This window comes from Salvelinus sp. IW2-2015, linkage group LG23 (assembly GCF_002910315.2).
Source record: "Salvelinus sp. IW2-2015 linkage group LG23, ASM291031v2, whole genome shotgun sequence".
Classification (NCBI taxonomy): Eukaryota; Metazoa; Chordata; class Actinopteri; order Salmoniformes; family Salmonidae; genus Salvelinus; species Salvelinus sp. IW2-2015.
In genome coordinates this window covers 10,927,311-10,950,964 of record NC_036863.1, presented here as the reverse complement: position 1 = coordinate 10,950,964, position 23,654 = coordinate 10,927,311, and the positions used below count along the sequence as shown (strand labels likewise).

Below are 23,654 nucleotides of genomic sequence, written 5' to 3'. Positions count from 1 at the left end.
CTCAGACACGAGAGATATGTGGCAGGGTCTACAGTCAATCACGGACTACAAAAGAAAACCAGCCCCGTCGCGGACCACGATGTCTTGCTCCCAGACAACAACTAAACTTCTTGCTCGCCACCGACACGGCCCGCACCAAAACCTGCGGCTCTCCTTCACTGCAGCCAAGTAGTAGTAAAACATTTAAACGTGTTAACCCTCGCAAGGCTGCCGGCCCAGACGGCATCCCTAGCCGCGTCCTCAGAGCATGCGCAGACCAGCTGGCTGGTGTGTTTACGGACATATTCAACAATCCTTATCCAGTCTGCTGTTCCCGCATGCTTCAAGAGGGCCACCATTGTCCTGTTCCCAAGAAAGCTAAGGTAACGATCTAAGTGACTATCGCCCTGTAGCACTCACTTCCGTCATCCGTGCTTTGAGAGACTAGTCATGGACCATATCTCATCCACCCTACCTGACACCCTAGACCCACTCAAATTTGCTTACCGCCCCATAGGTCCACAGACGACACAATCACACTGCACACTGCCCTAACCCATCTGGACAAGAGGAATACCTATGTAAGAATGCTGTTCATCAACTACTCAGAATGTAACACCATAGTACCCTCCAAACTCGTTGTGGCGGTATTTATTAGTGAGGGGTAAAGAAAGATTTTGTTCGGGCGCCAGGCAGGTATTAACCATGCCGAAAGGAAAAGGTAGAACAGAGAGAGTACCACTACCAGACCACACACATCAGCAGAAGAGACTGCCTAGAGTGTAGAGGCCTTGTTTACCAGATAGCCAGCGGAGAGAAAAGAGAATACACACCCTATAAAACCCACATCACAGCACAGTCCTTCCACAATTCTTGGTAACCCAACCAAGCATACCTCATACAATAATAATAATAATAATAATAATAATAATAATAATAATAATAATAATAATAATGGCAGAGCAATTAAACAGCAACTTCATACACGAAATAACCCAGTCATCAACAGAGGATTTGCAATAATTTGTATTCTCTTCTAGTGGAGGAGTGCAGAGGGTATGAATGTGGGGTGTTCATATACACAAGGCCTTAAAATGTCCACAATCTTCTCGGCCACATGTCCTTAGTACACCCCACCTCAACACAGTTCAAATAATAATACACACTTTAAAGCAATCTCCCTTTTAACTAAAATGTCCACCCAAATCCTTCTGGCAGGGCAATAATAGTCCAGCTCCAATGAACTTCACTGGGAAGTGCATTAGGAAAATAGAGAGTCTGTTTCAGGGTAAAGCACTGGAATGATGGAGGGAAGAGAAAGAGAGAAAGGGAACAAGAGAGATCTTAGCTGTGGTCTTCAGGCGTGCAGGTGTACTGTCTGACTGTCCGATGGTTTGTTGGTTTGTAGGTTAAAGCTTCGCAACAATGTTGCTACTAATCAATGCGATCCATAACCGGCGCGGTCCCAAACGAAAACAACCAAGCAGTAGAGCGATCACATCGATGTTTGAGTTGAATACGTTATAAACTACATACGCTGAAAACAAACAAAACTTCTGCAGCATAGTACACACAATCAAACTGTCGCGCCACCCAAGAGCTCCTCCCCAAAGAGCTGAACGAGCTCTCTTTTATTTCCTCCTTCCTTACTGCTCATGCGCTCTTAAAGTGGCAGCGCACGGTGAAGGCTCCGTGCAGGATTTCGCCACATCGTCATTAAGCTCGAGACCCTGGGTCTCGACCCCGCCCTGTGCAACTGGGTCCTGGACTTCCTGACGGGCCGACCCCCAGGTGGTGAGGGTAAGAAACAACATCTCCACCCCGCTGATCCTCAACACTGGGGCCCCACAAGGGTGCGTTCTCAGCCCTCTCCTGTGCCCTCTCCTGTACTCCCTGTTCACCCATGACTGCGTGGCCATGCACGCCTCCAAGTCAATCATCAAGTTTGCAGACGACACTACAGTGGTAGGCTTGATTACCAACAACGATGAGACGGCCTACAGGGAGGAGGTGAGGGCCATCGGAGTGTGGTGTCAGGAAAATAACCTCACACTCAATGTCAACAAAACAAAGGAGATGATCGTGGACTTCAAGAAACAGCAGAGGGAGCAACCTCCTATCCACATCGACGGGACAGTAGTGGAGAAGGTGGAAAGTTTTAAGTTCCTCGGCGTACACATCACGGACACACTGAAATGGTCCACCCACACAGACAGCGTGGTTAAAGAAGGCTTAAAAATCCTTCTTTAACTTGTCTCCTCCCCTTCATCTACACTGATTGAAGTGCATTTAACAAGTGACATCAATAAGGGATCATGGATTCACCTGGTCAGTCTGTGTCATGGAAAGAGCAGGTGTTCTTAATGTTTTGTACACTTTGTGTATTTTACAATCGGTGGATAAAAAGGAAACGAAACAATTATTGTATGATTATCATTTCTGATAATCTTTGTGCTTGCAGCAGCGTTTACCCCCCTCCTATTGTTTACATAGTGACGTTATAGTGACTATGATAGGCTTATTGACTTGGTAACAGCACCTCCCCATGTAATGTGCTAATATACAGCGTAAAAATACAGAGGGCAGATCTGCTGTAATCAAATGTGATGGTTTCAGCAATACATAGTGAATATTCTAATCTGCTCAAGGGTTGAGATACTCTGATATATACCATCCCTTCACCTCAAATGGCTTATCTAATCCGAGTCAGGACTGTCCTCTGGGTCAACACAAATCTACATTAAGTCTGCCTCCCAAATGGCACCCAATTCCCTTTTGGCTCTTGTCGAAAATAGTGCACTAAATAGGGAGGCATCTGGGATGCAACCTAAATCTTATGCTGAGCGAGATTGCATGATCACTAAAATATTGTTCCGAATAGGGAGCAAGCTTTCCCGGGAAAAGCCTTCCAAGGCAGAATGTTTTGCTGCCGTGTTGGTCCACTGCCAAGCTCATCTGTTCTCATCCGACACAACCAGTCGACCGCATAGTCTGCAGTCTCACAGTCTCATACGGCCATACTGTTGGGATACACAGCCCATACCCAGCCATCATGCTCAAGGCCTCGGAGCCGTTTCCGGGTGCTGCTGCTACAGCACTCCGCTGCTGAATCGCTTTCTTTGTCTCTCCGATCATTCATGACCTCATTGAAACTCATTGAAAGAGAGGTCCTCTTATGGTGTATTACTTGGAGATGGGGAGTTCTCCAAATGATGCCTTAGGATCTCTGCTCAGATAGATGTAGAGGATTGAAAGGAGGGATTTGATGAATGGCAGAAAGTGTGTTGACAGGGACTGTGATCTTCTATCCCCAGAGCTCAAGAGGGAGGCACGCCAAAACCAGCCCGGAGGTGAGTCTTTCTCTATTCTTATTTTTTTGGGGTCTATTTTATCTGATGTTGTTACAGACCTGGGTTCAAATACAATTTGAAATCGAGCTTTTCTTTAGCGCCATATGGGCAGGGTTTGCAGTTTAAGGACTGTTCTATTGGTCAATTTAGCCAGGCAAGCTCAATCAAGTACGGTTAAATAATTTCAAATACTATTTGAACACAGGTTGTTGTTTTTTTGTCTCTAGTCATATAAATGGCATGAATGATAACTGATTTTTCCCAGTTGTTCGGTAGTACCAGCTTTTCAAAACGTTTGTGTTGCCCACATAATTGAATCAATTGTGATTGATTAAACACGATTAATATGATTAAACTTGAACTTAACTTTGGCAAAGCCTTTGAATAGAATTGATTGAGTTACTGGCCCCCCCTCTCTCTACCCATTATTACAGGCTTGACATCTGCACTTAGTAACTCGGTAACTTTCCCAATGAATCACACATTGATCTCAATCGTAGAGTTTCGCTTTAGTGTTGTTTAAGTGTGCCCAGGGCCGTGTTCATTAAGCACTAGGTCTCTCTTGTAAAAGAGGTCTTCTGATATCAACGGGACTTCCTGGATAAATAAAAGTTAAATTTAACCAAACTTAAGAAAATTAACTGAAACAGGGTTGGACTATCTAAACATTTGTCCAATAAGAAACACTATTTTTTATTTTGCCACTGCATGCCCTAATGAACACAATCCAGGTGTCATCATCAGAGACTTCTTGTTTTCATATCAGGATGGACGGGTTAGGCTGTGGGGATGTGCCGAGTGAGGACGACCAGGGGAACGAGATCGAGTGCGAACAGGACCCTCCCAACTGGCAGGCGCTGGTTAGCCGAGAGGTCCTGGCGGGCCTGACTCCACAGGAGATCAAAAGACAGGAAGTCATCAACGGTGAGGCCGGTGGCCATTTTGGCTCCACATACTGTACAGCTGTCTGGGGATCAATCATACAGATAGATAGCTGTTGAATATTCAAAGTAGTTTCATGCTAACTGTTTAGCTTTGAGATGGCAAATATGATGCGCTGTATTAGAATTTGTCCTTTAGATTTTTATACCTTTATATACTATCCACCCCAGCCTCACCTAAACCTTATTGACTATTTGAGTCTGTCTATGACCAAGCCTACTGTGTCCATTCAAGTCAAGTGGTGAACTCGTTCATCATGATTATCAGTGATGGTGGGTCCGCTAGCTAAATAAACCACAGCAAGTTGCTAAAGTTTGTGTGACGTTTTCGTAGAAAAGTCTCCAAATTCTATGTTGCGTAGATCCTGATATACCAAGAAATCTGCAAGCCTCAATCCCAAATGAAAATCTTGGTTCCACCTCATTGTCTTACATCAGGTAGCGTGACAGCCGTCTGCGGGTGCGTTAGAATAGCACCATCTGTCGGAAGACAATGGGTTCCACCTGTCTTATGACGGTCTGACCATAGAAATACGATAGAGCAGCGTTTCCCAAACTCGGTCCTCAGGACCCCAAGGGGTGCACGTTTAGGTTTTTGCGCTAACACTACACAGCTGATTCAAAGTATCAAAGCTTGATGAGTTTATTATTTGAATCAGCTGTGTAGTGTTAGGGCAAAAACCAATACGTGCACCCTTTGGAGGACCGAGTTTGGGAAACCCTGTACTAGTGGCTAATGTCATAGTGTAACGGTGTTCCTCTCTCTCTTCATACGAAGAGGAGGAGTAGTGATTCGACCAAGGCGCAGCGGGTTGTGAATACATAATGATTTATTTACAAGAACAAAACGAACTATACTTGAAATTAATACAAATAACAAACGAAAGTAGACAGACTTAGAACGACGAACTTACATGAAACACGAAGAACGAACGAACAAGTACTTACTACAAACAAAACGAACGAACGAAACAGTCCCGTATGGTGCAGACATATACACAGACACAGGAGACAACCACCCACAAACAAACAGTGTGAAAACACCTACCTTAATATGACTCTCAATCAGAGGAAATGAAAAACACCTGCCTCTAATTGAGAGCCATATTAGGTCACCCTTTAAACCAACATAGAAACAGAAAACATAGACTGCCCACCCAAACTCACGTCCTGACCAACTAACACATACAAAACTAACAGAAAACAGGTCAGGAACGTGACACATAGACCTGCATAGCTTTAGAATGGGCTGATAATGGCAGCTATCTTGTTCTGTTTAATTCTGTGGGTCTAAATGTGTGCGTCTCCACAGAGCTCTTCTACACAGAGCGAGCACACCTGAGGATGTTGAAGGTGCTGGATAACGTGTTCTGCCAGAAACTAACCCGGACGCATCCTGCCTCCTGGAGACATTAAAACATCTTCACTAACCTAGAGGAGATTGTCCAGCTACACGGTATAGTGTGTGTGTGTGTGTGTGTGTGTGTGTGTGTGTGTGTGTGTGTGTGTGTGTGTGTGTGTGGTGTGTGTGTGTGTGTTGTGTGTGTGTGTGTGTGTGTGTGTGTGTCTCTGTGTCTCTGTGTGTGTGTGCAATGCTAGCTGTACTCACCGCGGGGCTTCCTCTTCAAAGCTACAGTCAAACTCCTCTCTCAGGGATAATGCTAATTGACACAACTAGAATTTTAACTTCCTAAATCATTGAAATTCACCTATTCTCAAACAAATGTCCTCTTTTCCCTGACTTTTCTCTTCCTCCCTACAGTGTGGATAACGGAACAGATGACGGTCATTCGGAAGAAGAACGAGACGTCAGTGATAGACCTGATAGGAGACGATCTACTAGCTTGGGTAAGAGAAGACCAGAGCCCTATGGGCATTTTGGGATATATTTTCAGTCACTGCAGGAGAGGGGGAGTATTACATCCAAAAGCCATTGCTAACATAGCTGTGTGTGCGTGTGTGTGTCTGTGTCCTTTTCTGTGTCCCTGCGTTTCCATGTCCCTCTGTGCGTGTGTGTAGTTCAGTGATGACGAGGAGGAGAAGATCAAGCGGGCGGTGGGCACCTTCTGCAGTAACCAGCCCTTCGCCCTGGAACTCATCAAGACCCGGCAGAAGAAAGACCAGCGCTTCACCTCCTTTATGCAGGTACGACACACTATACTATATTCTACTGTTCATGGGTTGCATGTTGTGTCACAATATTGTTCTGAAGGTTCTCTTGACGACTGGGCAGTCTACTCAATGCATTCTCAGTTGGTGCTAATGAAGATTTTTCATTATAGTGGCTTGGAAACACAATGATATCTCTAAAGGAAAAAAACTGGCTTTCGTCATCATTGTGATGTCGTCAGATTGACCATTTGATCTGGAGTGAGTGACTGTAGTACTGACTCGGGTGTGTCTCTCTCGTCCTGTAGGAGGCTGAGAGCAACCGTCTGTGTCGCAGACTGCAGCTGAAGGATATCATTCCAGTGGAGATGCAGAGGCTGACCAAGTATCCACTACTGCTGGAGAGCATAGCCAAGTACACAGGTACAGTAGACAACACCACTATAAAACACAGTCTGTCCACACAACTAATAAAGGTTGAGACATTGGCCTGAAAATAATTTGGATTACGTTTCATCTCTCTTCTGTGTCCATCTGTTGGGAGATAAGTATTGCATTTCTTTGTAATAGTTGATTAAAGAGGGATGTATTTCCATGCCGAATGATCTTTTAATGTTTAATAAAATGACTGAACTAAAGGAAAGCAGATTTAGCTACTCAAACCGTTACAACCAAAGATTGTCAAATCTGTCAAAAATTGCATGAAGATTAGGCTATAAATAATCTTGGTTTACCCAGAACTAAGATATGTTTACGGAGTCTCTCCATAAGAGATTAGGCTGTAAATAATCTTGGTTTACCCAGAACTAAGATATGTTTACGGAGTCTCTCCATAAGAGATTAGGCTGTAAATAATCTTGGTTTACCCAGAACTAAGATATGTTTACGGAGTCTCCTTGTTGTGCACTTATTTGGTCCACTCCATGAGACTGATATCATCTGCTTGTTTGTTTTTTTGCCTGATAGAGGATGCAGAGGAGAGGGACAAAGTGAAGAGGGCCGGGGAGTGCTGCAGGACGATCCTCAACTATGTCAACCAGACAGTGAAAGAGGCAGAGAACAAACAGGTAACTGACTATGGAGAGGACAACCAGTGGGACTAGACACATGGTGAACACATGCACACATCTGGCTACACCAACAGTTGGACACTTGCAAGCTAAATTAAGCGAAACCAGTTCAGATGGCACCAATGGGATTCAAACACTTCCTACCTTAATATGGCTGTCTACAGTGGCTTGCAAAAGTATTCACCCCCCTTGGCATTTTTCCTATTTTGTTGRCTTACAACCTGGAATTAAAATAGATTTTTGGGGGGTTTGTATCATTTGATTTACACAACATGCCTACCACTTTGAAGATGCAAAATATTTTTATTGTACAAGAAATTAGACAAAAACAACAGAAAACTTGAGCGTGCATAACTATTCACCCCCCCAAAGTCAATACTTTGTAGAGACACCTTTTGCAGCAATTACAGCTGCAAGTCTCTTGGGGTATGTCTCTATAAGCTTGGCACATCTAGCCACTGGGATTTTTTTCCCATTCTTCAAGGCAAAACTGCTCCAGCTCCTTCAAGTTGAATGGGTCCCTCTGGTGTACAGCAATTTTAAGTCATACCACAGATTCTCAATTGGATTGAGGTCTGGGCTTTGACTAGGCCATTCCAAGACATTTAAATGTTTCCCCTTAATCCACTCGACTGTTGCTTTAGCAGTATGCTTAGGACCATTGTCCTGCTGGAAGGTGAACCGCCGTCCCAGTCTCAAATCTCATGTAAGACTGAAACAGGTTTCCCTCAAGAATTACCCTGTATTTAGCAACATCCATCATTCCTTCAATTCTGACCAGTTTCCCAGTCCCTGCCGATGAAAAACATGGTGTTCTCAGAGTGATCAGAGGTGTTGGGTTTGCGACAGACATAGCATTTTCCTTGATGGCCAAAAATCTAAATTTTAGTCTCATCTGACCAGAGTACCTTCTTCCATATGTTTGGGGAGTCTCCCACATGCCTTTTGGAAAACACCAAACGTGTTTGCTTATTTTTTTCTTTAAGCAATGGCTTTTTTCTTGACACTTCTGTAAAGCCCAGCTAAAGTGGTCCTATGGACAGATACTCCAATCTCCGCTGTGGAGCTTTGCAGCTCCTTCAGGGTTATCTTTGGTCTCTTTGTTGCCTCTCTGATTAATGCCCTCCTTGCCTGGTCTGTGAGTTTTGGTGGGAGGCCCTCTCTTGGCAGGTTTGTTGTGGTGCCATATTATTTCAATTTTTTAATAATGAATTCAATGGTGCTCTGTGAGATGTTCAAAGTTTCGGATATATTTTTATAACCCAACACTAATCTGTACTTCTCCACAACTTTGTCCCTGACCTGTTTGGAGAGCCCCTTGGTCTTCATGGTGCTGCTTGCTTAGTGGTGTTGCAGACTTTGGGGCCTTTCAGAACAGGTCCCATACTGAGATCATGTGACAGATCATGTGACACTTATTTAAATAAAGTCCACCTGTGTGCAATGTAATTATGCACCTTCTGAAGGTAATTGGTTGCACCAGATCTTATTTAGGGGCCTCATAGCAAAGGGGGGTGATAACAAACGCACACACCACTTTTCCGTTTTTATTATTTCTTTTTTTTGAAACAAGTAATTTTTTTTCATTTCACTTCACCAATTTGGACTATTTTGTGTATGTCCATTACATGAAATCCAAATAGAAATACATTTAAATCACAGGTTTTAATGCAACCAAATAGGAGAAACACCAAGGGGGATGAATACTTTTGCAAGGCACTGTATTTAAGTTGACCAGTTCCTCTGCTAAGCTATGTGATTGGCTTTTCTTTGCTGTTTTTATTGCTGCTGCTGTAACTATTGCTGCCACCTGCTATGCATTGTCTGTTTTCTGCTAGCCTAGCACAACCCCAGCCTCCACCTATTTGGTTCTGCTTTTTTCCCCATCAGGGGGATTGATATATCTCACTCACTGCCTGTATTGTAATGGTAATAAGGGACACATGGCTCTGGCAGTCAGCTCCCATGAAGGAGCAGAGCCAAACACCAATACCAGATGTTTTGTCATCTATTTTTGTTTCTTAAATGGTTAAATGAATATGTGAGTTTCCTGTCTGAACTCTATTAATGCAAAATGTAGTAAACAGTGCATCTCTTATGCCTGCCACCTTTCTACCAGAATATATCAGCTAAGGGACTGAATAGCATTTAGATCCTATTAAATGAGTGGTCTAACTGTATACTGTCTAGCCAGTGCTGGTAAGTGTGTGTGCTCCTCTCCCTACAGAGGTTAGAGGACTACCAGAGACGCCTGGACCTGTCCTCACTCAAACAGAGTGAGAACCCAATGATCTCAGAGTTCAAGGTGAGACTACTTGTGTCTCCATTTATTTACATGTATTTACCATTATTTGACCAGGGAAGTTAATTGGACATATTCTCATTGACAAGAACCCCCGTTGGCTTAAAGCTGTAGAAAGGTGCCTGTTCTGACGTGTGTGCGTGCATGTGCGTATGTGCGTGTGTGTAGAGTCTAGACCTGACCAAGAAGAAGATGGTGCACGAGGGACCTCTCTCCTGGAAGGTCAACAAAGACAAGACCATCGGTACGTACCTATAATTCAACAGAATGTGTTTTAGCGGTGTAGAAATGTTGATCATGTAGAGAATAATAATAATGTTTTACCTGTAGGACAATTGCTATTTCCATTTTCAGCTTAGCCCTTTGGTACGCTAGAGTTGTCCTCATCCAATGCTGAAAAGCTAAGTAGGCTACAACATACAATAGAAGACTGAGAAGAAGACCCAGGGTTCACATGCTATAGTAGTTTTTGCCCACATGAGGACTAGCTTGTCCTGTTGAGTGTAAGTGATTTTCTGTGTGTTGTAAACCATCTTCTCTCTATACCAAATGCCAGGACTGAGAGAAACAAAACGTTCCCCATGCCATACCAATGAATCAACAACTTGAGTCATGTTGTCATGAATTTCAATGATGTTTATCCATGTATTTCAGTGTCTGTGACTGCCATTTGATTATAAAAACAAAAGTATTAACTTGAACTTCCTTCTGTGCCCTCAGAGTTGTACACGCTGCTCCTGGAGGACATCCTGGTGCTGCTGCAGAAGCAGGACGAGCGGTTGGTTCTCAAGTGCCACAGCAAGAACTTGGCGGGCACCGCCGACACCAAGCACATCTTCAGCCCCATCATCAACCTCAACACCGTGCTGGTGCGCTCGGTAGCCACCGGTGTGTCCATTCAGTTCAGTTCTAACAATAACAAAGCGTTTTCCCTCGTTTATGTTTCAGTAAAACGCTAAGGGATGGGGCTTGAGAAATGTAACCACACTCAAATTCATAGACAGAGCTATGGATGCAAGGACTGACAATCCATTGTATCAACATTATAGTTTTAACCACAAACTTATATTTTGGGTTTTGAAGGGGTACGACAGTTGAACTAAGCTCATGAGGCATTTATAAGTTATATTCTTGAAGAATCAATCAAATGTATGTAGCAACTGCTTATTTCCCTTTTAAGGGGGTTATTTTGTGTGAAATGTTTTTTTTTTTTTATCTGATATAAATAGTTATTGCTCTATTTGTTACGTTTCCATCTGTGATGTTCTGAATGTTGCATCCCACTGAAAAGGCTCCTGGAATCATATCTTATCAAATTGCTTCAAGCAACATGTCTGTGGTAGCCTGGTCCCAGATCTGATTGTGCAGTCTTGCCAACCACCATGTTTGGCATGACAGTGACTATTGGCGTAAGCTTTTTGGAACCTGCCTGATCTTGCAATAGCTCACATTCTGTTTTACTGACGTGACCAGGCTAAATTGGAGTTGGCTATACAGCTCAAACAGATCTGGGACCAGGCTATATCTAGTGCACTTTGGAGAGGAAAGACAACATAGTAAAGACAACATAGAAGACTGTCAATATAATATACTGTATGTTCTAATGATATTGTCTCTTCTCCTGTCAGACAACAAGTCCTTCTTTGTGCTGTCTATGTCCGACAACGGAGCCCAGATCTACGAGCTGATGGCCCAGACCGTGTCCGAGCAAAGAACGTAAGTCGGTCTGCTCATTTTCATCCCAAAGTCACTTTATTCAAGCATCCCATTCAGTTGTTACCTGGCTGGAACTAGGATTGAAACATTCTGGACACTTTCCAAAAGTTCCCAGGTTTTCCAGAAATCCCAGGTGAAGGATTCCAGGGGAGAATAATCAGGGACAGAATCCTCCAACCAATATTTCAGAAAAATCTGGATTTGCTTGGTCCCTCCAAGCTAAGTTGCTCTCAAAGAGATACATTGCTTTCAGAGAGTATACACACCCCTTTATTTTCTCCACATTTTGTTGTCACAGCCTGAATTTCAAATGGATTAAATTTAGATGTTCTGTCACTGATCTACACACAATACCCCTTGAAATGAATAACAATTCAATTAAATGTATTCACTCAATAAGTATTCCCAGGTTTTCCTGAGGGCACACACTTAATGTGTTGTGAAATCTGTTGTGAATGTATTGTAATGTTTTTTAAATTGTATAACTGCCTTAATTTTGCTGGACCCCTTGGCAGAAGCTAATGGGGATCCATAATAAATACAAATATTCAACCCCTTTGTTATGGCAGACCTAAATAAATTCACAAGTAAAAATGTGCTTAACAAATCACATAAGTTGGTTAACATGATCTCTGTACCCCACACATACAATGATCTGTAAGTTCCCTCAAACAAGTATGTGCATTTCAAGCTCTGATTAAAGCACAGAAACCAGCAAGATTTTTAAATGCCTCGCAAAGAGGGGCACCTATTGGTTGATGCTGAATATCCCTTTGAGCATGGTGAAGTTTTTAATTACACTTTGGTTGGTGTATCAATACACTCAGTCACTACAAAGATACAGGCGTCCTTCCTAACTCAGTTGACGGAGAGGAAGAAAACTGCTCATGGAGGACAAGTACATTAGTGTCTAGTTTGAGAAACAGATGCATCACAAGTCCTCAACTCGCAGCTCCATTAAATAGTACCCGCAAAACACCAGTCTCAACGTCAACAGTGAAGAGGCGACTCCGGGATGCTGGCCTTCTCAGTTGTGCACTGGGGCCTCCCACTCCTCTTTCTATTCTGGTTAGAGACAGTTTGCGCTTCTCTATGAAGGAAGTAGTACACAGCGTTGTACGAGATCTTCAGTTTCTTGGCAATTTCTCGCATGGAATAGCCTTCATTTCTCAGAACAAGAATAGACTGACGAGTTTCAGAAGAAAGTTCTTTGTTTCTGGCCATTTTGAGCCTGTAATTGAACCCACAAATGCTGATGCTCCAGATACTCAAATAGTCTAAAGAAGGCCAGTTTTATTGCTTCTTTAATCAGCACAACAGTTTTCAGCTGTGCTAACATAATTACAAAAGCGTTTTCTAATGATCAATTAGCCTTTTAAAATTATAAACTTGGATTAGCTAACACAACGTGCCATTGGAACACAGGAGTGATGGTTGCTGATAATGGGCCTCTGTTTGCCTATGTAGATATTCCATAAAAATAAATAAAAATCTGCTGTTTCCAGCTACAATAGTCATTTACAACATTAATAATGTCTACACTGTATTTCTGATAAATTTTATGTTATTTTAATGGACAGAAAATGTGCTTTTCTTTTAAAAACAAGCACAAAACAAAGTGATCCCAAACTTTTGAATGGTAGTATGTGTGTGTGTATATATATATATATATATATATATATATATATATATATATATATATATATATATATATATATATATATATATATATATATATGACAAAACACATCACGAGAAGAGAGACAACACTACATAAAGAGAGACCTAAGACAACAACATGCTGTAGCAAGGCAGGCAGCAACACATTACAACACAGAATGGTAGCAACAGAACATGACAACAACATGGTAGCAGCACAAAACATGGCGCTGTAGATGGTACACTTCCCAGAAAGACAGGATGGGCTCTCTTTCTATTTCTATGGTTGGTGTGTTTCTCATTAACTCCTCCCATCCACTAGGTGGCAGTGTCTGATAACGCAGAGTGCAGAAACCATGAAGACAAAAACACACATCATACCTTTACTTCAGACCGAGTGAGTTCACTGTCCTTGTTGGCTTTTTATATATATATTATATGTACTTTTATACACTGCTTTCTAATGAAAAAAGGCACATCGCCCAAGTTTATCATTTACGTTTGTGTGTGCGTGCGTGCATGTGTTTGGCATGTGTGTTGCAGTGTGGAGCGAGACGCAGTGGAGATTATCAGCACGGGGGTGCCCAAACTGAACAAAGACCCTGAGCGCACCTCCATGGGATGTACCCAGTCCCCAGGTATCAATAACTAGACATTTAATACATTTTCAAAATTCTAATCAAATCAAATTTTATTGGTCACATATTTAGCAGATGTTATTGCGGGTGTAGCGAAATGCTTGTGTTCCTAGCTCCAACAGTGTAGTAGTATCTAACAATTCGGGAAAAAAACATCTACCCTATGAAAAGCTATGTGAGTTTGAATATTCTTCATGCAGCTGTAACACACCTTCATTACCCATGTGTCTGTGTCCACTAGAAAAAGACGTCACTTCCTTGCCGGGTCTGCAACCCACACCTACATCGACCAACCCATTTGACGGCGTCAAATCAGACGACGAGGAAGAAGAGGACTCGCCACTGCCAGACAGAAGAGAAGAACAAGAAGAAGAGGAGGAAGTGGAGGAGGTAGATGAGGAGGAAGTTGAAGCTTTTCTGGATGGAGAGCTGGCAGACAGACTGCCCTTCCTCCAGGAGAGGTCACGCCGGGGCATCGCCATCGACGACGAGGAGCCCGATGACGCCTTCGGCATGCCCCCCTCCAGAGCTGACGAGGCCCTAAGAACCTGTGAGTTCACTGCCTAAGCCTTAGACCAATATGTCACATACAGTGATAGAATGACACATTGAATGGCACACTAAATGTTTTGCAACAGAAACCGAAAATGAGTGTTTCTTCTTAGCCTAATGAACATGACCCTGTAGCCACGCTGACTCTCTCCTTATCCCAGTGGCAGCCCTGAGGCAGGTCCTTCTCAACCACATGACGAGCAGAGCAGAGGGCAGCGACAAGGACAAAGAGAAGGGGAAAGAAAAGGAGCAGAGGAAGGGCCGAGCCCCTGGGGGCCGCCTGCTGAGGACCACGTCCCTGAGGGGCCCAGAGGACAACAACAGTACCTCGGCCCCAAGCAGCGTAGCAGCACCCTCTACTGGCTCCTCGGAGAACGGCGCCTTGGAGAAGACCGAGGCACGGAGGGAGGAGGAGGCCCCGGGGTCCAATGAACCATCGTCTGGGGACACAGGTTTCTTTGAGACTTCCGAGGACTACGGTGAGCCAACTGGGACATTCAAGGCAGAAAAGCGGCAGGGAATTCACCCCTTAGGTTAAGTAGAATTTCACTTAGTCATGAATCGATGTCAATAGGAGACCAAGTTCTAATTCTACTTAAGTGGAAGTTAGGATATACTGTTGCTTTTATAGCATGTTGTTCCTATATCTGATGTTTTATAATAAATCATCTTAATGCATGTTTGAGGTTCCTTCTTTTTAATTGTGAAAGTTACTCAGGTGGGCATAACTTACCCATTTCCAACTGTCTCTCCCTCTCCCTCCCCCTCCCTATTTCTCTTTCCATCCCTCCCCAGGCAGTTACATGGTCCTGGAGGGCTACGGGGCCTCGGGGGAGAGCAGCACGGACAATGACGGTCAGGCGAGTGGCGGGGGGGGTGGGGCCCAATGGGGCCTGGACTCGGGCATCGACCTGAAGAAGCTGCTCTCCTCATCCTCGCAGACAGGGGGTGCCGGCCCCAACCTCAGCCGCCAGGTCATGACCCACATCCGCCTGCTCCAGGCCAACCTGCAGCACCTGAAGGTACACAATCAACCCCCCTTTAAGTAACATGAAGTTTCCCCCCCTAGATCAGACCTGGGTTCAAATACTATTTGAAATCATTACCTCGGGATTTTGACAATGATGCCCTTTATCTACTTCCCCACAGTTCGATGAACTTGTGAATACCGTTTTTATATCTCTGTCCAGTATGAAGGAGGTTAGAGGTAGTTTCGCGCGCCAATGCTAATCATTCTTAGCACAATAACTGTCAGTCTATGGTTATCTGCATGCATGGCGCTAGTTAGCAACTTAATTCAAACAGCACGCAGTGAAATAAAAATGGTGTCCACGATTTCATCTGACTCTGGGGAAGTAGTTAAAGTGCCTCTTTGCCAAAATCCCAAAGTATCCCTTTAAAAGACTTTACGTGGTTGATTGAGTATGCCTGATTTAGACCAATTAGAATAGTCCCAAAATGGCAAACCACGCCCATTTAGCACTTCAGGCAGGCTAGAGTAAGCGCTTAAAAGTGCACTATGCAGAAATTGCTGTGCCATTTCCTGGTTCCTAATATTCTAATAGTTCACCTAATTTCAGTTTGTGACAAAACAAGCAAGTATAGTGTAGAGAATAATTGTACCATCTAAACCGTTGTGAAATTTTCAGCTGTTTAACCTAGTGTACAAAACTGAAAGTAAAAGACGCAAAAACGAAACTTAAGAATGGGAAGCATAGAAATAGCACACATAGAACAGATCTACCGCTTAGACTTGCTTTCAATGTGAATGACATATCTATAACTCATATTTCTATGTGAATTTGGTCAGCTCGCCCAAAAAGTGACATATTGCAGCTTTAAAGTATTTGAAAGATTTCAGATAAATCAGACCTGGCTTCAAATGCTAAGGTCAGTTTTTTGTTCTTAGCTGATCTTTGATGTGTGCCCCAGGGCATCTTCGGCCAAGAACTCACGCTTTGTGAAATGTATGAGAATGGCTTTATAGGTAAAGTTATTCCATGTCTATCATGCAGTCTCTCACGCGGCATGATCAAGACATCTGTTTGTCAATCTGCCAGTTTGCCCATACTATTATATTTTTTACTGTATGGGGCCATCCACCCATACACTAATTTTATCCATCTGTATGTTTATATGTTCTACCAGAGCTAAGTTTCTATCAAAAATCTGCTTACAGGAAGTGGAGACCAAGTATAATGAACTGCGCCAAAGGCTGACTGAAACAGCTACTGACACAGAGGAGAACAAAGGTACTGTGAATTATTGATACTGCATCCCATATGACACTCTGTACTCTTTATCAGTAAAGTATCAGGGTGCGTCCCAAATGGCACCTTCTTCCCTATAAATTACACTACTTTTGAGAGCTCTATAGGCCCTGGTCAAAAGTAGTGCAATTTATAGGGAAGAAGGTGCCATTTGGGACGCACCCTGATACTTTACTGACCATGAACAGATACAACAGGAGTTCACATGCACAGGATGCTTGAAAGGGCTTTGGAGTACATACGCATCGATATATCTTGTGCTCCACCGATACATAGTTATTTCTGCAAGCATTGAAGTTTGAGTAAACCGTACACACGGGACAACAAACAGAATACGTATCACAACTTCAAACCAGATGTGTTGTTGGTTATCATAAGTATAGGTTTTGTGGTCAAATATCAAAGAGAAAAACACGATGAGGAAAGCAAAATCTAAATATGTGTTCATTATTTCTCTTTTTGTTGTCTCTCTTGCTCTTCAGATAATAGTTAGTGATGACAGAGCCCCTTCCCCTCCACCACAAGAGGACGAAGGAGGGACACGGAGGGGGACACCTCTTCCTGTCCTCTGGAGGCCCTCCACCTCAGCCCCCCACCCCTCCCATACTGCTGTGGCCCACAGTGGAGACTGGAACGATCAGGGGACCCCCCGCCCGGCACAAATGGCAATCAGGGAAAAGAACGCCACAACTCACACAGCGTTCTCACTAGGACCATTCCACCCCCAAACACCCCACTTTGGAAATTAACACAAGTGCTGCTCAAAGTGTACCGACTACCACCACCATCAGGATATTAGTAGATAGGGATTGAAGTTATTTTTCAACCCCCGCATCTTCTTTCTCCTGTGGATAAGAGTGCCATCTTCCCATTGCTCACGTGCATTCAGCATTCGGAACGCACCACTTTCAATATATCCATCGGGGGTCAGAAACACAACTGTACGTGATGCTATAGTCCAACTTAAAGCACTGCTGTGTTGTGGTTAATGGTTTGGACCTGGAGGACCACCATGACAAAGGCTTAGCAGAGTGAAAAGTGTGCAGAAGATGCAGGGTGGTCAATATACATACCTCTTCAGTTGTAATCATTCCATGGTTGATCAAATTCCACTAGAACAAAAAATGGCAAGTTTAATCAGTGTTTTTTCTAACCCCCCACCCTTCATGCCTACAACACTGAAAGCGTTGTAGATTTTGATTAGGTATCTTAAGACATCCTGAAGTAATTCTTTAATCACTTAGGGGTGAATCCTATTGTAACTTCCACTTAAGTCAAATGTTCCCTTAAGTTAGGATTCTCCCTTTAATAGGTCCTCAAGTGATTTAGTAGATCTCAAGAAAAAAGGACTAGATCGGTCTGCTAGACTGGTCCACTTTGCTAACCCGCATCCTTATCATGAAGCCTTGGTCTTGTTCACAGCAGATGGTGAAAGAATAAATTGACAAACTCCATTTCCTCGAGAGATATTTCAGTGATACACTGTCAGTGGTGAGGTGATAACAGTATACCGGTAAGCGCTCCATTTGTTCACCTTTTGGTGTGGCTGTATCTCCTCTGGCTTGAGTTGTGGCTCTTGGGAAGCACGTGGTGTGATATAGCAAAATACAAGAGGACAGTCTGTCATTAGAGTTATTGACTTCCCTCTGAAGTCATGTAGTATTCATCCATTCCTAATTGATAGGGACCCTCCTGGATCGGGGAACACCCCCAGCTCTTTGCCCAGTTTCCGTATACCTTCAATTCTTCTGTTTTTGGAACTCTAAACTCTCTACGTTACTGTACATCGTCCTTTGTGTACGAGCTACTGAGGAAGTCTTAACTCATAAATAAGCTTCTAGGGTGAGAGCACAGGACCTGTGTAATTTCATGGTTGGATTGAGAAAAGACTGGCACAACAAATATATTACTTTCACCAGCCGGAAGACTTGGCTTGGATTCTTGGATGAAAAGGACTTCTATGGACTATTTTAAATGTAAAAATAAATGACTAACAGTTATGAAAAACGTTGCATCTCTTAAAATGCATCTCCTGCTTTCTATATTATACAATCATGTATTACTTTGACAGAAACTACTAAAACCAGGAGAGAATAAGACTGCAACGTATCCCTAAAATATTAAATGTAATCTGTCTTTTTATTATTTTTGTCTAGACGTTATATTTTATTATATTATTGTGAGCACTATTATTATGGTCTCTGGCTCTGTTGAAAACGTAAATAGTTATTTTAGGTGAGATTTAAATTAGACTGATCTATTGTTTTAAAAGGAAAGTTCATCTTCCTGTGTAAAGGGAGGGAAATATGAGTTTGGAATATCGGCCAAAACAACACAACTTAAAATGTTCAAATTTCATTAAAGAAGCTTGCTGGAAACACTGATGGTGGAGCGTTATTCTCTGTGCTTGGATGTGAAAATACTGCTGTATATTTTGGTATATCTTCTTGTTACGAATGTTTGTTTCATTTTATGAGCATTCTAGGGAGTTTTTCCTAGCCACTGTGCTTCTACATCTGCATTGCTTGCTCTTTGGGGTTTTAAGATGGGTATCAAATCAAGTTTATTTTATATAGCCCTTCGTACATCAGCTAATATCTCGAAGTGCTGTACAGAAACCCAGCCTAAAACCCCAAACAGCAAGCAATGCAGGTGTAGAAGCACGGTGGCTAGGAAAAACTCCCTAGAAAGGCCAAAACCTAGGAAGAAACCTAGAGAGGAACCAGGCTATGAGGGGTGGCCAGTCCTCTGGCTGTGCCGGGTGGAGATTATAACAGAACATGGCCAAGATGTTCAAAATGTTCATAAGTGACAAGCATGGTCAAATAATAATCAGGAATAAATGTCAGTTGGCTTTTCATAGCTGATCATTAAGAGTTGAAAACAGCAGGTCTGGGTATCTGTATGGTATGGTCAAGGTTATTTTTTTAACAGTCTGGCATGGACATGTTGGCCATGATTTGACCTGTAATCTTTCTGTCATACAGAAGATAGTGTCAAAATCGAAGGAAAACCGAGAGAAGTAAAGCACTGGCGAAGGTTAGTTGTACCCCGTCCACTATAGAATTTATGTTGGCGATGCGCTTGTAGAGTTTATCCATAGAGATGTATAGATGACCCTAGTGCCCAAAAGCCTGTTTTAGCATGGACAGCACCATAGAGGACTTAAACCATTTGAACAAGTCAACTGGGTGAGACTTCCCATGAGTTAAGGATCACATAATTCCATCCAGGTCATGAGGGATCAGCCACTGAATTATACTTGTGAGCAAACATTCCATAACTGCAGGTGGCAGTAAATCACCAACCTTGGCTTTATACCTGTTTTATAACTGTTCAAACAACACAATTCAGGTGGCGGAATGCACCCTTTCATTTTGTTTACCAAGTCATAGAAGGACATTCTAATATGTATTGGGTCAGAGGTAGAATACTTATCTTATCAACTGATTTGTAATATTTTGGTACTGTCAACAAGGACTGCCGCTGACTGGATATTTTCTATTTGTCACACGATTCTCGGGAAACCCTAGACAATGTCGTGCGTGAAAAGTCCAGAAGGGCAGCCGTTTCTGAGATACTGGATCCATCCGGCGTGCCTGACACCGACAATCATACCACACTCAAGGTCACTTAAGTCACTGGTTTGGCCCCTTCTAACATTCATTTGAACAGTAACCGAATGTCTCGATGCATGTCTGCCAGCTTTACAGTGGGGCAAAAAAGTATTTAGTCAGCCACCAATTGTGCAAGTTCTCCCACTTAAAAAGATGAGAGAGGCCTGTAATTTTCATCATAGGTACACTTCAACTATGACAGACAAAATTAGAAAAAAAATCCAGAAAATCACATTGTAGGATTTTTAATGAATTTATTTGCAAATTATGGTGGAAAATAAGTATTTGGTCAATAACAAAAGTTTATCTCATTACTTTGTTATATACCCTTTGTTGGCAATGACAGAGGTCAAATGTTTTCTGTAAGTCTTCACAAGGTTTTCACACACTGTTGCTGGTATTTTGGCCCATTCCTCCATGCAGATCTCCTCTAGAGCACGTCCGTAGCCATGAAGTGCTTTGAAAGGTTGGTAATGGCTCACATCAACACCATTATCCCAGAAACACTAGACCCACTCCAATTTGCATACCGCCCAAACAGATCCACAGATGATGCAATCTCTATTGCACTCCACACTGCCCTTTCCCACCTGGACAAAAGGAACACTTATGCTGTTCATTGACTACAGCTCAGCATTCAACACCATAGTACCCTCAAAGCTCTTCACTAAGCTAAGGATCCTGGGACTAAACACCTCCCTCTGCAACTGGATCCTGGACTTCCTGACGGGCCGCCCCCAGGTGGTGAGTGTAGGTAGCAACACATCTGCCACGCTGATCCTCAACACTGGAGCTCCCCAGGGGTGCGTGCTCAGTCCCCCCCTGTACTCCCTGTTCACCCACGACCTGATGGCCAGGCATGAGTCCAACACCATCATTAAGTTTGCAGACGACACAACAGTGGTAGGCCTGATCACTGACAACGGAGACAGCCTATAGGGAGGAGGTCAGAGACCTGGCCTCCTCCCTATAGGCTGTCTCCGTTGTCGGTGATCAGGCCTACCACTGTCAGAGACCTGGCCTCCTCCCTATAGGCTGTCTCCGTTGTCGGTGATCAGGCCTACCACTTGTGGTAACATAACCTCCTCCCTGGTTATGTTAAGCTATCCCTTAACATAACCAAGACTAAGGAGATTATTGTGGACTATAGGAAAAGGAGGACCGAGCACGCCCCCATTCTCATCGACGGGGCTGTAGTGGAGCAGGTTGAGAGCTTCAAGTTCCTTGGTGTCCACATCAACAACAAACTAGAATGGTCCAAACACACCAAGACAGTCGTGAAGAGGGCACGACAAAGCCTATTCCCCCTCAGGAAACTAAAAAGATTTGGCTCTACAGCTGCATCATCGAGAGCATCCTGACTGGTTGCATCACTGCCTGGTACAGCAATTGCTCGGCCTCTGACCGCAAGGCACTACAGAGGGTAGTGCGTACGGCCCAGTATATCACTGGGGCTAAGCTGCCTGCCATCCAGGACATCTACACCAGGCGGTGTCAGAGGAAGGCCCTAAAAATTGTCAAAGACCCCAGCCATAGACTGTTCCCTCTACTACCGCATGGCAAGCGMTACCAGAGTGCCAAGTCTAGGACAAAAAGGCTTCTCAACAGTTTTTACCCCCAAGCCATAAGACTCCTGAACAGGTAATCAAATGGCTACCTGGACTATTTGCATTGTGTACCCCCCCCCACCAACCCCTCTTTTTATGCTGCTACTACTCTCTGTTTATCATATATGCATAGTCACTTTAACTATACATTCATGTACATTCTATCTCAATTGGGCCGACCAACCAGTGCTCCCGCACATTGGCTAACCGGGCTATCTGCATTGTGTCCAACCCACCACCCACCAACCCCTCTTTTACGCTACTGCTACTCTCTGTTCATCATATATGCATAGTCACTTCTTACCCATATTAATGGTACTACACTCTCTCAGCCCGACTAACGGTGTCTGTATGTAGCCTAACCACTTCTATAGCATCGCTACTGTATATAGCCTGTCTTTTACTTTTGTTTTATTTCTTTACCTACCTATTGTTCACCTAATACCTTTTTTGCACTATTGGTTAGAGCCTGTAAGTAAGCATTTCACTGTAAGGTCTACACCTGTTGTATTCGACGCACGTGACAAATAAACTTTGATTTGATTTTGAACATTAACACTACAGTATGGATACATGCTATGCTGTGGAGATAGGAAGTGATGTGAATTATATTTAGCTTACTAGATTAATTTAAAAGTGACAAGGCCATTTCAGACCATCCTTCCTGATTGAATCTTCATAAACTACATTTCAATCGAGTACAGCTTAACCGAATACAGAATGCAATATGGAATTTTATACTTACACTCAATTAGTATTTGGTAGCATTGCCTTAAATTCTTTAATTGGGTCAAACATTTTGGGCTGGCCTTCCACAAGCTTCCTACAATAAAGTTGGGTGTGTTTGTGCGCCATTCCTCCTGACAGAGCTGGTGTAAACTGAGTCAGGTTTGTAGCGCCCCTTGCTCGCACACACTTTTTCAGTGTGCTAAATTTTCTATAGGATTGAGGTCAGGGCTTTGTGATGGCCACTCCAATACCTTGACTTCGTTGTCCTTAAGCCATTTAGCCACAACTTTGAAAGTATGCTTCGGGTCATTGTCATTTGAAGACCCATTTGCCGACCAAGCTTAACTTCCTGACTTGATGTCTTGAGATGTTGCTTCAATATATCCACATAATTTTCCTACCTCATGATGCCATCTATTTTGTGAAGGTGCACCATCCCTCCTCGCAGCCAAAGCACCCCAACACTTGATGCTGCCACCCCGGGCTTCACGGTTGGGATGGTTTCTCAGCTGGCAAGCATTCCCCCTTTTTCCTCCAAACATAACGATGGTCATTATGGCCAAACAGTTCTATTTTTGTTTCATCAGACCAGAGGACATTTGTCCAAAAAGTACAACCTTTGTCCCCATGTGCAGTTGCAAACCGTAGTTTGGCTTTTTTATGGTGGTTTGGAGCAGTGACTTCTTCCTTGCTGAGCGCCTTTCAGGTTATGTTGATATAGGACTCGGTTTACTGTGGATATAGATACTTTGTACCTGTTTCCTCCAACATCTTCACAGGGTCCTTTGCTGTTCTGGGATTGATTTGCACTTTTTGCACCAACTGATTGTAATTTATGTTCTATTTACTTCTTTCTCAACTTCAGCCCTCACCACCATTTCTGAATGGAGTTATGACCATGGTAAGATTCTTGACAACTGCAATGATGATTTCTCTATGGAGCACAAACATTCTGAGATACTGAATTCTCTCTCTGTCTATCTTTCTCAGGCATGTTGCTGAGCGGTTCTTATGGCCAATGGACAGTTCACATGACTCTCTTGGGATAGAAAGTGCGCTTTAGAAACTATGGGATGCATTTCAACGAGGCATTTGCTGGTAGACCAATTGATGCT

At 43.2% G+C, this 23,654-nt stretch overlaps 1 pseudogene; it reads left to right on the top strand.

Annotated features, from left to right (window-relative positions):
* Nucleotides 1-18,970, top strand: part of LOC111950035 (rho guanine nucleotide exchange factor 12-like) — a 121,345-nt pseudogene extending 102,375 nt beyond the window's left edge.
* The last annotated feature ends 4,684 nt before the right edge of the window (nt 18,971-23,654 follow it).